This window comes from Chelonoidis abingdonii, chromosome 11 (assembly GCF_003597395.2).
Source record: "Chelonoidis abingdonii isolate Lonesome George chromosome 11, CheloAbing_2.0, whole genome shotgun sequence".
Classification (NCBI taxonomy): domain Eukaryota; kingdom Metazoa; phylum Chordata; order Testudines; family Testudinidae; genus Chelonoidis; species Chelonoidis abingdonii.
The window spans coordinates 14,220,212-14,235,142 of NC_133779.1; positions in this window are offsets into that span (position 1 = coordinate 14,220,212).

Genomic DNA, 14,931 nt, shown 5'->3' on the forward strand with positions numbered 1-14,931 from the left:
TGTTTCTTTGATTGTGTTTATATGTGAGTATGTGTTACCTTGTGTTTGTACATGTGGGAGTGCATGATTCTGTGTGTGTTTGACAGTGTTTTTATAAATGAGTGCATGGCTGTGTGTGGTTGTTTGGATAAAGTTCCTGGGGATCTCTGGGGTGAGGATGGCAGCCTGACATCAGCTTCCTATCTGGACAGATATAAAATTTGTGAGCAGACTAGCCTTCTCTGTTCTAACTCCCCTGGGGTCTTTAATCACGAGAGGCAGTCGCCAAAAGCTTGTCTATTGCCTGGAGGGGAACAATAGCTCTTTCTCTATCCAGCCATATCAAAGGAGTGTGAAACTGAACTGCTGATTAATCCTCTTCAATGGAGTGTTAACTCCCGCTCAGTCATCAGCTTCAGTCACTGGGAGATGGACTCAAATCCATGTTAGAATTGGATGCAATGTAGAGAGTGGGGTAGGTAAAAGAGGCTAAAATTCCAAAATGTGATGCCACTGGGAAGAACCCATTTGAACAGCACAATTCTGACCCAAATTCTTTCCTGTGTATGGAAGGTTTCATGTAGAAATATTCTTGAATATGTGTGAATGAAGGTGCTAGCCAAATGCCAAATAACTAGCAGTTTTCACTGACTTACCTTTATAAATAATGACAAATGGCACTATCTTTGCTTAAAAAGAAATACAAGCAACATCTTATGTGACAGATCCTGTATTTATAACAGGTTGTCTATTTATGACATAAATATAACTTGAAAATCTTGTGGATTTTAAATACAAGTTCAGCAATGAAACTATCCTAATAAAATGGTGAGTAGGTGTGTTAAAAATAATAACAGTGTTTTAAAATCTTCCTCTGAACATAAATGTTACTGATTATTAAACTTTGCACACATCTAATTTATTAATTTCATATGAGGTTGTTCTGTATATATTATTATCCCTCTGTTTTTCAGATGGAAAACTGTGGCCCAGGGTCATAGAAAGAACAAGTGGCATAACTGGAATCAGGACCCTGGAGTCCTGATACCTAGTCTTATACTCTAACCCACTAGACACCACTCCTCTCCCTGAGCTAATGATAGAACCCAGGAGTCCTGGCTCCCAGGCCCCAATTCTCTAAGCCACTAAGCCCCACTCCCCCACCAGAGCTGGCAATAGAATGACTCTCAGGCCTCCCACTTCCACCATTAGACTGCACTGTCCTCCCAGAGCCAGGGATAGAACCCAGGAGTCCTGATCCCTATTTTTGTGCTCAGTTTCCTAGTACCAGGCTAATTCAACAGCATATTTCTGTTCCAGAAGCACCTAACCATTTTCAGTAACAAAGAGCTCACTCCCACACCCTTTAGACCAATGGGAACAAGATCACAGGCATTGACAGACTGGACCAGACCCAAGGTCCATATAGCCCAGGATCTTGTCTATGACAGACCCAGCCCCAAGTGCTGCAGAGGACAGTGTAAGAGACATCATGAAATAGATGGGAAATAATCTGCCCCCCTCCCCTATTAGGTCTCGGTTTGGTCTCTAATAGAAAGAGATCAGCTTCAGCCCTGAAGCAGAGGGTTTAATATCCCGACCACAGTGTCTGATAACTCCAGAGGCACCACTTAATGACTGAGGCCCTGCAACAGAGCAGAGATGATGAGATGGTGTGTGCCCAATTAATGCCATCAAGCATCCCACGCTCCAGTCTGCAGAGAAAGGAGGGAAACCTCCAAGTTCCCTGCCAATATGATCTGGGGTGAAATATCTTCCTGACCCCAAATCTGATTTTGGGGCATATGAGCAAGAGACAGCTGCCCAGCACCAAAGACAAAGGATTCTCCTTCCTACCCTGGAGCACTGGTCCACCCCAACTGATATTCCATCTCTAGCTGTGGCTGATCTCTGATGCTTCACAGGAAGTTGACCCCCCCCCTCCCCAACACACACACACCTCCTCAGACTGTTAAAAATTCCCTCCTGACCTGAGATGAGACCCTGAAGCATGAGATTGGATTGGTCATTGTTTAATATCAATAAAGATCACTTTCAAGGTAGTGTCATAAACAGATAGCTAAGGGTTAATGTTTCTTTTACCTGTAAAGGATTAACAAAGGGAACCAAACACCTGACCAGAGGACCAATCAGAAAACCGGATTTTTCAAAGTCAGGGAGGGAAGTTTTGGACTCTGGGTCTTTTGTCTGTCTCTCAGCTATGAGAAGCTTCTTTCTTCTTCTAATCTTCTGTGTCCAACTTGTAAGTACAGGTAGAAAAACAATATAGGCTTTTATGTTGTTTTGGGGGTATTTACATGTGTGTAACTTGCTGGAATGTTTCAAATTGGATATCTTTTTGAATCAGACTGTTTATTCATATTTTCTTATAAGCAATAGCCCTGTATTGTCATCTTGATGCAGAGTTTATATTCTTATGTCTTTTTCTTTCTTTTTTTTTTTTTAAAGTTTTCTTTGTAAGACTTGTTTGAGTTTTTCTCTCTGGGTAGGTTAAGGAACAAGGGGAGGGAATTCTCTTTGTGTTAGATCTACAGAGGGTAAGCTCTGCAGCACCAGGGAGTTGGTGGGAGGGGGAAGAGATAGGATCATCTCTGTTTCCTTGTATTTGGGGTTTGTCTCTTTGTGGAATAAAGGAGACATGCTTCTTGGTATTGTGATGTAAAGAGATTGCATCAGTACTATCAGGTTAGCCCAGAGAGGAAAGTCTGGGTGGGAGACCGAGGAGGAAGGGAAGTGGTTTATTTCCCTTTGTTGGAGACTCAAAGCATCTGAGTCTTGGGGGTTCCCCAGGGAAGGTTTTGGGGGGCTCAAGTGTACCAGGCACTGATTCCTGGTTGGTGGCAGCGAGATAAGATCCAGGCTGGTAATTAAGCTTGGAGGTTCATGCTAAGCACCCAGATTTTGGACGCTATGGTCCAGATTTGGGAAAGAGGCTTATGATAAAGGTACACACAGAAACCTAATTTAGATTCCATCATTTTGTATTTATAGTTGGAATTATGTTTTCCAATGTGCATATTTTGCATTTATCAGCATTGTACAGGGAAGTACCAGGAAACAAAGAGACAATATTGACCAGTGAGTTAGTGACTACTGGTCTTAAGGTCTTTGAGTTAGTTTGAACAATGAGGTAGTTTTGTGGATGTTTCTGGGGAGCACCTCCTAATGTGAAAGGCAGCCTGAGAGAAAGCACCAAAGGGCTTGTTTGAAAATTTCACTCTTATTGTTCCTGGCATTCCACTTGACAAGTCCTCTCCGTCCAAAGTGCTCTGCTCGATACCAGATCCTCTCTCTGCACCACATCTTCCTTTGTGACATCCCACCGCTTTGTCATTGGGTCGGCCTTTCTGTCTTTCTCCATCAGTCTTCATCTGTCGGACTCTCTTACTCACATAGTTGCCAAGACGGAACTTTACATGACCAATCTCTCTGAGCCTGCACGTCCTCATTTTCCCATTTATGCGTGTTACTTTAAGCATTCCTCACTCACCCATCGCTACATTTGCATTTCTGTGGCCCAGACCACGTGCTCATGGGTCTTCTTTGTTGCCCAATACTCAGCACCATACATTAAAAATAGATGGACCACCCTTTTATAGACTTTCCCTTTTAATCTTATTAGTATCTTCCTGTCACATAGTACACCGCTTCTCCCTCTGCATTTAAGACATCCCTTTATTATTCTAGTTCTAATTTATTACCCCTATTTCTCCAAATTCTGGAACCCAGATAATTAACAAGTGAGTAACATAGGACTACAGGTATCTCTACACTGCAATCACACATCCCGTGAATGCACTGTGGAAATAGCTGTAGGCTCCCAAGTTGCATATTTGCTTATAAAGGTTTTACTCTTGTGGTTTGAGGAAGAAGTGGGTTGGAATCCCAGAAGGAGTCAACTCCAGAAAGAACATCCAAATGCACTCACACTTTCTTAGGTAGTTATTGAGAAAGCTCCAGCCGTGTCTGGCTGTTGTTCCTGGGAACGTCTCGGGAAATCTTCCTCTAGGGAAAAAGAGCATTAGTCTCAAAAAACACAAAAAGCAACAAATAGGTGACCAGATGTCCCAATTTTATAGGGACAGTCCCAATTTTGGGTTTTTTTTCTTATATAGGCTCCTATTACCCCCCATCTCCTGTCCCAGTTTTTCACATTTGCTGTCTGGTCACCCTAGCAACAAACAGGAGTTCCACACAGGGCCACCCAGAGGATTCAGGGGACCTGGGGTCTTCAGTAGTGGGGAACCCTGCTGCCGAATTGCTGCCAAAGACCCGGCACTTTGGCGGTGGGTCCCGGGGTGGAAGGACCCCCTGCCACAGGTCTTCAGGGCACTTCGGCGATGGGTCCTGGAACGGAAGGACCTCCCACCACCAAAGACCCGGAGCGGAAGAAGCAAGAGTTTTCTGGGGGCCCCAGAGCAAGTGAAGGACCCCGCTCCAGAGGCCCTGAAAAACTCTTGGAGGGGTTCCTGTGAGGCCTGGGGCAAATTGCCCCACTTACTCCCCCTCCCTCACTGGGTGATCCTGGTTCCATATCGATACCCAGCAATGTGCTGGTTCTCAAGAAACCAGATCCGAACCAGGCAGTACTATCCTACAGAACGACCGGAGAGTGCAATGTTTTGGATATGATTGGTGGGAATTTCCCCAGTGGAGGTTGCTAATCATTCAGCATTGGCGTCCAGGTGCAGTTCTATGTCTGTCATAGGGTAACACAATCTGCAGTTCACCATTATCAAAAAATTTAAAAAGTCGATGGAAAAGGGAAAACAGCGAGAAAATGCTTAAGAGAGAGGAGAGATATGAATGAGAGTCACTGTTTTGAACTGTGAGGAGAAAACGCTGGATTTTTTTCACTTAAACTAGGTCTCAACAAGGGGCACCTACCCAGCAATATTCCAGCCATTGCTCCCGTTGGGGTGCAAAGTCAGTGAAGCTCCATTGTGATTCTGTGGATTCCCCTTCCGATCACTGGGAAATGTTCTGAGAAACATTGGAGTGGGTTGGAAGCACCCAACGGAGAGGATCCTGTACGGGCTCCACTGTAGAAACAATGCCCAGACAAAGCCGCACTTTCCTATTTAGCTCTTCAAAGAATCCCAGCTGTGTTTGGCTATTGTTCCTGGGAATTCTGGAGGGAAATGGTGGCTGCCAGCCAGCCATGTCCAGGTGAAGATTTCTCTAGGAAAAGACAGCATTAGCCCGTGCAAAACAAAAGGAGGAGTTCTCCATGGACACCCAGCAATGTGCTCATGTTTCACAAGAAACCAGCTCCAAACCAGGTAGCACTATCCTACCGAATGGCCAGAGAGTGCTGTGGTTAAGACAGGATTGGTTAGGATTTCATATCTGGGTCTGGAGGTTGTTCTGCATTCAGCGCTGAAGACCAGGTGCAGCTCTTTGCCCTCTCGTAGAATGAGACAGCCTGCAGTTCACAATAATAATTGCATTTATTCGATAGTATTTGGAGAAGAGGAAACTGAGTGTGAGAAACAGCCTGAAAACTTACGAATGAACCTTGTGGATTTGTGCTGTGTGGAGCCAGTGCTGTAATTTTTCGCTTGAACTATCTCTCACCAGGAGAGCACTTACCTTTCTCAATATTCCAGGAAGTGGTCTCGTTGGGGTGCTGGGTCAGTGATGGTCCATTTGGATGGTTTGGATATGACTGCATATGAAAAGGGAAAGTTCTCAGAAAGCACAACCACCTAAAGATTTGTGCCTGCCGATAGTAGGGGAGCTCAGTGAGAGCACAAAGCCTCAGCAGTGTTACTAAGCATGCAAAGTCCATGTGAGCATTCTTAGTGCAAGCCAAACTGCAAATTTGAGAGGGCATATGTCCCAGCAATCCCCCCCGCCCCGAAAAAAAACCAACAGCACGTGATCTCTACTTTGAGGAACGCAAGGGGTGAAATCCCATAAGGAGTCAGCTCCAGAAAGAACATCCAAACACTATGGCACTTTCCTATATAGTTATTCAAAAAGCTCCAGCTGCATTCAGGTATTCTTCCTGGGAATGTCTGGTGAAACGCTCGGAGCCCACCAGCCTGGGAAATCTTCCTGTTGGGAAAAAGAGCATTAGTCTGTGCAAAACAAATAAAAAAACAACAAATCGGAGTTCTGCATGGAAACCCAGCAATGTGCTTGTTATCTCAAGAAACCAGACCCAAACCAGGCTGCACCATTCTACAGAATAATCATGGAGTGCAGTGGTTTAGATATGACTGGTGTTAATTTCCCCAGTGGAGGTTGCTAACCATTCAATGCTGGCGTAGGGGTGCAGTTCTTTACCCTCTCTTGGGGTAAGACAACTTGCAGTTCTCAATGATCATTGTATTTAAACACAAAGTTGATGAAAAAGGGAAAACAGACAGAGAAAACACTTGAGAAAGAGAGGAAATGTATGAACGAGTGTCATCGTTTTGTGCTATGTGGGAAAATTTAACCAATGCCTCAACAGGAGACCACTTACCTTTCTCAGTATTCCAGCAAGTGGTAGGTCAGTGAAGTTGCATTCAGAAGGTTTGGATTTGACTTCTCATGAATAGGAAACATTTCTCAGAAACCAGAAAGTCTCTTGGAGAATGGGGGAATGCAAGGGATGGAATCCCAGAAGAAGTGAACTCCAGAAAGAATATCCAAATGCACTGGCGCTTTCTTATTTATACAGGAATATCCTGGTGTCTCTGGCCATTGTTCCTGGGGATATCTGGGGGAAAGGTGACCAGCCACCAGCCCCTGCCTGGGAAATCTTCCTCTACAATAATAGCAATAATCTGTGCAAAAAAAACCCTCAAACAGAAGTAGGAGTTCTGCATTGAAACCCTACAATGTGCTTCGCCTCTCAAGAAACCAGAGCCAAACCAGACTGCAACTCCTACACAATGACCCCAGAGTGAAGTCTTTTAAATATGACTAGTTGGAATTTCACCCAGTGGAGGTTGCTAATCATTCAGTGCCGGAGGACAGGTACCTTATCCTCTCTTAGGGTAAGACAACCTGTAGTTCAAAATGAGCTTTGAATTTATACATACAGTCGATGTAAAGGGAAAAGAGGGAGAGGAGAAAGATATCACTGACCATCCTCAGTGCTGCGTGGAGACGAGGCTGGATTTTTTTTCACCTGTTTGATGCCTCATCAGGAGAGCATATGTCATAGGTTATTAAGGCTGGAAGGGACCTCAGGAGATCATCTAGTCCAACCCCTTGCTCAAAGGGAAACCAATCCCCAAAGGGCCCCTCAAGGACTGAACTCACAACCCTAGTTTTAGTAGGCTAATGCCCAAACCACTAAGCTATCCCTCCCCTGAACTTGTGCAATGTTCCAGCAAGTGCTTCCATTGTGGTGGTAGGTCAATGAAGGTCCATTTGGGTTTGACTTCTCACCAATAGGAAACATTTCTCAGAAACCAGAGAATCTCCTGGAGGCTGAAGAAAGGCAAGGGGTGGAATCCCTGAAGGAGTCAACTCAGAAAGAACATCTAAACACAGTGGCACTTTCTTCTATAGTTATTTGGAAAGCTCCATCTATGTTTGGCTATTCTTCCTGGGAATATCTGAGGGAATGATGGCACACAGCCAATCACTCCCTGGGAAACAAGATTTTGAATGTCTGCAAAAAACCTAAAAAAACAACAAATCGGAGTTCTGCATTGAAACCCAGCAATGTTCTTGTTCTCTCAAGAAACCAGAGCCAAACCAGACTGCATCTTCTTACAGAACGACCGGAGAGTGCAGTGGTTCAGATATGAGTGGTTGGAATTGCCCCAGTGGAGGTTGCTAATCATTCAACACTGGAGGCCAGGTGCAGTTCTTAATCCAGTTCACAATGAGCGCTGAGGTTAAACAGAGAGTGATTGTAAAAGAGAAGAGAGTACTGTCCTGCCCGCCTATGTCTGCCACTTGCACTGTGGCCTCTGCTGGCACTTCGCTGCCTCGGAAGCGGCCCACTGAGCTGCTCAGGTGACATGAGGCAGATCCAGTGGGGAGGCAGGTGGTGGAGATCTGCAGACAAGGAAAGCGAGCGCAGTTTAGCAGGAGGGAACTTCCTGGTCTCCTGCCGAGCCCCAGCGCCATCCCTCAGTGCCCCTGGGGAACTTTCAGTGCCCTAGGTTCATCACCCAGCCTTTGGCTGCACCAGCCTCGAGAGGGAGGGTGGCCAAGCAGCCCATTCCCAGCCCAGGAGAGCTGGAAAACACTGGCAGGGGGGAATACTGGAGTTCTGGGTAGCTGTGGGAAGGGAGCAGTCTCCATGGGGTGCCTTTACAGCCACTGAACCTGGTGCTCTGCAAGCGGCTTGCCCTGCAGGTGCCTGTGCAAAATTTGCCTGGTGCACTGGATGCTCACGGTGGAGCCACAGGCTTGCTATGCACAGTGCGTCCCTGATGGCACCACTGCTAGTGCTGCAGAGCTCACTTGGGAGCCAGGGGCCAGGAACCCACGTTCAATCTTTCCCAAGAATCTGGCAGAGTTGGGCAGTTCGGGGGCAGCTGGGCACAGTGCACCACAAAGCGTGGGAGGCAGTAGGGGGTAGAGTTTCCAGGACTGCGCTCCACTGAGGGCTGGTAAGAATGCTGCTAGGAAGGCTGCACAGAGCGCCAAGCGATGGGTGAGGAAGTAAACGGAAGGGAGGCTACAGTGATTGCAGGGTTCGTGACAGGGCTAAGGCTGCGTGTGCCAGGCAGCTGATGCGAGGGGGTGATTGCGCTCCATAATAACTATTTTGGTGAGAAAATACTTGTGTGTTTTCTACTTGAGCTATTTACTGGGTCAGGATTGGCCATCGATGTTTACAGATAGGCCCCGGTCCAAAAAAGATTGAGACCCACTGGTCTAACCTGTTCTTAAAAACCTCCAGAGACAGAGATTGCATAACCTCCCTAGGTAATTTGTCCCAGTGCTTAACTACCCTGGCAGGAAGTTTTTCCTAAAGTCCAACCAAAACCTGTTCTGCTGCAATTCAAGCCCATTGCTTTGTGTCCTGTCCTCAGAGGTTAAGGAGACTTACTCCTAGGGGAATTCCGCGCTATTCCATATGTGCGTAATTAATGAGCTGTGCATATTTTTCATTTTCTTTACAAAAAAATACTGCTGCCAAAATGTCTCTGCAGTTCTGACTTTTGACCACCAGGGGGCGCTGTGGCACAAGAACAGCAGCAGCTCCCAGCAGAAAATAATTTCTGCAGTTCCACCATTTGCCCACCAGAGGACGTTGTGGCAACAGAACAAAGCAGCAGCTCCCCACCAGCTAGGAAAGAGGCTGCAGGGCCATGTTAGCTGCAGCTGTCAGGAAGGTCAGGAGACAGGGGCTATGGGGAGACAGACCGTGTGGGATTGGGGTGGGGGTCAGACAGGGGCTCATAAGGGCTAGTGAGGGGGACAGATTGGGGCAGGGGCTGAATGGGAGTGGAGGGGCAGGACCACATGGTGATGGGGGAGGTGTGCAGAGCTACACAGCGACAGGGGAGTGGCTGGGTAGGGGTACAGAGATACAGCAGGCTGGGGTGCAGGGATGCATAGTTCAGTGGCTTGAGCTTTGGCTTGCTAAATCCAGGGCTGTGGGTTCAATCCTTGAGGGAGCCATTTAAGGATCTAGGGCAAAATCAGCACTTGGTCTTCCTAGTGGAAGCAGGGGCTGGGCTCAATGACCTTCCAGTTCTGAGATAGGTATATTTCCATCCTTGGCTCATATTTAATTTGTGATGCACTCTAACCCCCATATCTTTTCCCACAATATTCGTTTCTAGACAGTAATTTATTCCTATTTTGTACATGTGCAACTGATTGTTCCTTCCTAAGTGGAGCGCTTTGCATTTGTCCTTATTGAATATCATCCTATTTACTTCAGACCGTTTCTCCAGTTCATTTTGAATTGTCATCCTATCCTCCAAAGCACTTGCAACCCCTCCTAGCTCGGTATAGGCGGCTAACTTTATGAGTGTTCTCTCTATGCCATTATCTAAATCACTGATGAAGATGTTGAACAGACCTGCACCCAGAACTGATCCCTGCAGGACCCCACTTGATCTGCCCTTCCAGGTTGACTGTGTAACCCTGATAACTTCTCTCTGGGAATGGTTTCCCAGCCAGTTATGCACCCACCCTATAGTAGCTCCATCTTCTTTTCTGTATTTCACTAGTTTATGAATTGGCCAAAACTCCTTTGAGGTCAGTGGGCCAGGCCTCCAGCTGGAAGTTCTTTTTGATGCAATGAGTTTGTTGTTATTTTACATCTGTTGAAACCATCATGGAGCTTAACGAGCTCTGAGTGTTCCGGGCCACCAGAGACCTTCCCATTAATTGGCTCGTTATAACTTGTTTCATTATCCGCCCAATGCCACAGGGAGAGGAAAGGCCCCCAAAAACTTCCTCGAGCCTCACTCGTGTGTTATCAGGGCCAGATCCTCAGCGGATGTAAACCAAAATCCACTCCAATGGAGCAACAACGAGTTACGTCAACTATGGATCTTTCCCATTAGCCTCCAGGGACACCTTTGTTCTGGCAGTGACGAGAGCTGGAAATGCCACAGCCTTATAATAGCAGCGTGTCACAGGGCGTGTCACAAACGACATTCTCCTCTCAGGGCCAGGGACACTTGGATTCTGACTTGATGCGCCTTCCTTTTCATGCACATCAGGTAAAATCCTTTAGCATCTTTCTTAGACTCATAGGCGCGAGTGGCAGAGACAGCCTGTAGGCCAGAAACAGACCCCTTTTGACCAGTGTAGGATTTTTTTCTACTCTATTATCCATCTGGTTTCTCATCCCATCATCCTCCATGGATTACGGGCTACTGATGCAACAGTAGGTTTGTCTTAGTTACTTTCTGACTGATGGCTTCAGATCTGCCGGAGCTGGTGTGTGTAGCTACCGCCCAGGGGAAGCCGACTTTTCGGTTTGTTAGCTGGTGCCACTAATTACAGACTTAGCCATGCTGTTATTGTAGGGGGTAGGAATTGCCAGACTGGAGCTGCCCAGGGACCCATCGAATCTGGGATCCCATCTCCAACAGCACCTGCTGCTTCAGAACGGCTGGGAGATTGGTTTGGGCACTAGCCTGGTAATCAGCAGATGCAGGTTCAACTCCTTGCTTTGCTACCGGTTTCCTGTGTGACCTTAGACAATCCCGTAGCCTCTCTGTGCCTCAGTTTCCCCATCTGTACAATAAAAGTAATAGCACTGCCCTATAGGGGGAAGGGGGGTTGTGAGTAAAGACTATCAGGGGTTCAGACACTGCAGTGATGGGGCCCATCTAAGTCCCTTAGTAGAGAGACGCACACAAGCCCCTTGTCCCTGACGCTTCATCTCTCTTTGCAGCTCATTGCTCCCTTACAGGCAGATTCTTTCCAAGCCCAGGACGGAGAAGATAGCGACACTGTGTGCTGCCTGCACTGGACCCCTCAGGCACCTGCCCCTGCCAGGTACATGCTGGAGATGGAATCTCACCCCAGGGGTTTGGTTCTTCCGGTAACGATTCTGCTCTGCGGTGCTACAGCTCCTTCCATGTGAGCATCTCTGAGAGGACGGGGACCGTTAGTTAGAGCATTTTCCTGATTCTCTGAAGTGCTGTAATTCTATCTATCTATCTATCCCCATCCACCCCCTCTATCTATCTATCTGTCCCCATCCCCCCATCTATCCCCATCCCCCCATCTATCTATCTATCCCCATCCAACCCCTCTATCTATCTATCTATCCCCAGCCAGCCACCCCCTGTATCTATCTATCTATCCATCCCCAGCCACCCCCTCTATCTATTTATGCATCCTCATCCACCCCCTCTATCTATCTATCCTCAACCAGCCAGCCCCTCTATCTATCTATCTATCCCCACCCATCTATCCATCCCCAGCCAGCCACCCCCTCTATCTATCTATCTATCCATCCCCAGCCACCCCCTCTATCTATCTATCCTCATCCACCCCCTCTATCTATCTATCCCCAGCCACCTCCTCTATCTATCCCCATCCATCTATCTGTCCCAACACCCCCCATCTATGTATCCCCTTCCACCCCCTCTATCTATCCATCCCCATCCACCCCCATCTATCTATCTGTCTATCCATCCCCATCTATCTATCCATCCCAACACCCCCTATCTATCTATGCATCCCCATCTACCTGCTCTATCTGTCTATCTATCTATCTATCCCCATCCACCCCCTCTATCTATCTATCCACTCCCTCTATCTATCTATCCTCATCCACCCCATCTATCTATCTATCCATCCATCCCCATCTATCTATCTATCCCCAGCCACCCGCTCTATCTATCAATCTATCTATCCCCAGCCACCTCATCTATCTATCCCCATCCACCCCCTCTATCTATCTATCTGTCCCCATCCACCCCTTTATCTATCTATCTATCCCCATCCGCCCCCTCTATCTATCTATCCCCATACACACCTCTCTCTCCCCCGCCCCCACCCCTCACTCTCAGATCCAGAGAGTTTTCTGTTCCAACATTTCAAAATTCACTGCAAGATGGAATTCTGAAATAAATTTGTTTCAGGTTGATCAAATCTTTCCGATAAAATTGCAACATTTTATTCCAGTTTCAACCTTTTAAAACTTTTTAGTTTTTGTTTTCTGTCAAAAAACAATTAATTTTGTTTTCAAAAAAGTCATTTTGAAAGGAAAGAAAAACCCACAACGTTCCCTTCTGAAAATGTCAAAAGAGGACATATCATCATTATCAAAATGCTTCATTTAAGGGGTTTTGTTTTTTCCTAAACAAAATTTCATCAAAATTGATACTCTCTGGAAACATTTCAATTGTGACCAAAAAAGGCATGTTTTGCCGGAAAAAAATGTTGAGATGAAAATTTTCTGACCAACTCTAATCTGAGCCCCTCCCGTTACAAAACCAATGACCATATCTTCTCCCTTTTTCTCTCTTCTTCCAAGCAGCAGGCTGAGGGTGTTGTCTGACAAGACTGAATCCGTGGGGGAAAGGGTTGAGTTGTGGGGCAACTTGGGGTTACTCTTAGCCCCGAATGCAATGAAGCTAGCGGCTGTTCTGTTTTCCCTGCAACATATTCCATATTCTTGGCCCGGTTCAGTATAAACACATCAGGACACTTAAAAACCTGGCTCCACATTATGCTTCAGACCAGATTTCATATCAGCTTAGCCGACCCTCTCTAGAAGATGTCCCCTCATGTAGTCAGGTCCCAAAAATCCCCGCAATGAGACCTCAACAACGGCTGGGGAGCTAGTTTGGCTGGATAAATGGGAGGGTTTCGTTTGAGAGAGATTCACCCTTGTTCTACTCTTTGCAGCAGCGGGGAATGGCAGGAAGTGTGTGTGGGCAGGGGGATCATTTATAGAGAAGCAGGAACATTTAGCTTTGAGTATCGTTGTGTGATCTGGCTTAACCACCTAAATGGAAAATTATAGTTGTTGCTCTCCATCCACATCCGACATGTGAAGAAAATCACCGTGTGCTGTGTGATGTCACTCCTCATTCCACCCTGGCTACCAGGGAAGAAATTATGAGAGTGGCAGAATCATCTATAAGATCATAGAAATGTAGGAGTGGAAGGGACCTTGTTAGGTCATCTAGTCCAGTCCCCTGCCCTGCGGCAGGACTAAGTGTTAAGACCATCCCTAACAGGTGTTTGTCCAACCTGTTCTTAAAAAGCTCCATTGATGGAGACTCCACAACCTCCCTAGGCAATTTATTCCAGTGCTTAACCACCCTGATAGTTAGGAAGTTTTTCCTAATGTCCAACCTAAATCTGCCTTGCTGCAGTGTAATTCCATTTCTTCTTGTCCTGTCCTCAGTGTTTAAGGAGAACCATTTAATTATCCATCTGTTTATAACAACTTTTGACAAACTTGCAGGCTGTGATCATGTGTCGCCCCCCCCACCCCACCCCTGCACTCAGTTTTCTCTTCTCCAGACTATACAAACCCAATTCTTTCAATCTTTCCTCACAGGTCACGCTTTCTAGACCTTGAGTCATTTTTGTTGCTTTCCTCTGGACTTTCTCCAATTTGTCCCCATCTTCGCTGATGTGCAGTGCCCAGAACTGGACACAATACTCCAACTGAGGTCTTATCAGTGTTGAGTAGAGCAGAAGAATTACTCCTCGTGTCTTGCTCACGACGCTCCTGGTAATACATCCCAGAGTGATGTTTGCTTTTTTGGCAACAGTGTTACATCGCTGACTCGTATTTAATTTGTTATCCGTTCTAACCCCCAGATCCCTTTCCCCAGTACTCCTTCCTAGGCGGTCCTTTCCCCTTTCTGTATGTGTGCATCTGACTGTTCTTTCCTAAGTGGGGTACTTTGCATTTGTCCTTCTTGAATTCCATCCTATTTATTTCAGGTCATTTTGAATTTTCATGCTGTCCTCCAAAGCGCTTGCAACCCCTCCCGGCTTGGCATTGTCCACAAACTTTATAGTAGGAGTGTGTCACTTGGAGCATCTTCCTTTCCCGTGGCTGATGTTCACCCTCAGTCCACTCTCTGCAGCCAGGGAGCAGTGAGGGGGAAAGGGGCAATCTGAAAATGGGTAGCCCTCAGCATCACCGTGTGCTATGATGCTCTTCTGAGTTGCACTCTCAGAAGCAGGAGGACGATGAGAAGGCAGAAGGGGTGTGGAATTATTGATAGAAGCTGGAGTGTTTAGCTTGGAGAATCTCATGTGCTGCAGTGGTCACTACTTCCTTCTACTCTTGGCAGCAGGAGATTGGTGGCCAAGCCAAATCATTTTAGAGAAGCAGAGGGAGGTGGCTTTGAGCCTGTTCGTGTGCTGCGATGTTCACCCTCAGCCCACTTCCTGTAGCAAGGGAGTGAGGAGTAAAGATAAGGAAGTGTTAGTACCATTATACAAGGCACTGGTGAGACCTCATCTGGAATACTGTGTGCAGTTCTGGTCTCCCATGTTTAAGAAGGATGAATTCAAACTGGATCAAGAACA